Source organism: Cannabis sativa, chromosome 5 (assembly GCF_029168945.1).
Source record: "Cannabis sativa cultivar Pink pepper isolate KNU-18-1 chromosome 5, ASM2916894v1, whole genome shotgun sequence".
NCBI lineage: Eukaryota > Viridiplantae > Streptophyta > Magnoliopsida > Rosales > Cannabaceae > Cannabis > Cannabis sativa.
Genome location: NC_083605.1, coordinates 21,108,009 through 21,109,860, shown reverse-complemented (window position 1 = coordinate 21,109,860; position 1,852 = coordinate 21,108,009). Strand labels below are relative to the sequence as shown.

General features: G+C 42.4%; 1 non-coding gene across 1 annotated transcript; it reads right to left on the bottom strand.

The window, feature by feature from the left end:
- Positions 1 to 533: 533 nt before the first annotated feature.
- LOC115718234 (small nucleolar RNA R71) lies at positions 534 to 640 on the bottom strand. The gene has a single exon (XR_004011818.2). It is a non-coding gene; the product is annotated as a small nucleolar RNA R71 (small nucleolar RNA).
- Between the last annotated feature and the right edge of the window lie 1,212 nt (positions 641 to 1,852).

Genomic DNA, 1,852 nt, shown 5'->3' with positions numbered 1-1,852 from the left:
AAGTTGATCCCGAAATAGAGAAAACTTGTAGGAGAAACCAAAAGAACAAGAGGCAAGAGGGAGTTTCAGCAACTGCTGAAACTTTAGAAATCATGGCTGCTAATGCTGCAAACAATGGAGGCAATAACGGTAATAATGGTGGCGCAGTAGAAGATCAAGCTAATGGCCACAGCTTGAGAGATTACATTCTCCCTACTCTGACGGGAGTGCAGTCGTGTATCAGGCCACCGGCAGTGGATGCAAATAACTTTGAGATCAAACCTGCCATACTTCAAATGGTGCAATCTTCAGTTCAGTTTGGTGGCCTCCCTTCTGAAGATCCTAACCTGCATCTATCTAACTTCATGGAACTTTGTGAAACTTTTAAAGTTAATGGAGTTAGTGATGATGCTATTCGACTGAGACTGTTCCCATTCTCTCTTAGAGAACGAGCCAAGAGTTGGCTAAACTCCTTGCCACCCAACTCTATTGCCACCTGGAATGATCTGGCAACGAAATTCTTGTCAAAGTTCTTTCCTCCAGCCAAGTCTGCAAAGCTGAAAGGAGAAATCAATAACTTCTGCCAACAAGATAATGAATCTCTCCATGAGGCTTGGGAGAGGTTTAAAGATTTGATCAGAAAGTGCCCTCATCATGGTATAGAGAAGTGGATGCTGGTCCACAACTTCTACAATGGGTTGGTAGGAAACACTAGCACTTTAATAGATGCAGCAGCTGGTGGAGCCTTTATGAGAAAGAGTGCTAATGAGGCTTATGATCTATTGGAGGAGATGGCTCTAAACAATCAGCAGTGGCCAACTGAAAGGAGTCAATCAAAGAAGGTAGCTGGTGTGTTAGAGGTTGATGCCATCACAAAGTTGACAGCACAGGTTGAGGCATTGACAAAGCTAATTGCAGGGCAAGCTAAACAAGCCCAAGTTGTTTGTGAGTTATTTGGAGGAAGTCATCACTTTTCAGAGTGTCAAGCTGATGTGGATGATTTGCCAATGGATGAAGCTAAAGCCATTGGAAATTATTCACAGAATAACAACAACAATTATGGGTTTAACCAGGGTAATAACCGAAGAAACAGTGGGTTCTATCAGCAACGAAATCAGAACCAGCAGTTTAATCAGCAACAAACCTCTGGTGGAAATTCTAGTTTGCAAACAGATTTATTGCTTCAATTCATGACTGAAACTAGATCTTCAATCAAAGACCTGCAGACACAGATGGGCCAACTAGCAACTCAAGTAGCAACCCGTCCTCAAGGGAATTTGCCTAGCACAACTGAAGTAAACCCCAAAGAAAACTGCAAAGCAATTACCCTGAGAAGCGGTAAAAATTATGATGGTCCTGAAATGCCACAACTAGTGAATGGAGAAAAGGAGAATGAAGAGCAACCAATGTCAACCCCAACACCCACTTCAACGAAGGCTACTGATAGTCAAACACAACCACAGCAGTCTCCACCAACTAATAGTGATCACCATGTAAAAATACCATACCCTCAAAGGCTTAGAAAGTCAAGCTTAGACAAGCAGTTCACCAAATTCCTGGAAGTTTTCAAAAGACTCCACATTAACATTCCCTTTGCTGAAGCTTTAGAGCAGATGCCAAGTTATGTGAAGTTTATGAAGGAAATCCTGTCAAAGAAGAGAAAGATGGAGGATTATGAGACAGTGGCTCTAACTGAAGAGTGCAGCGCCATCCTACAGAAGAAACTCCCTCCTAAACTCAGAGATCCAGGGAGTTTCACTATTCCTTGTACTATTGGGAAAATTGAGGGAATAAATGCACTTTGTGACTTGGGAGCCAGCATTAACTTGATGCCTCTATCGGTGTTTAAAAGATTGCAGCTGGGTGAAGCAAA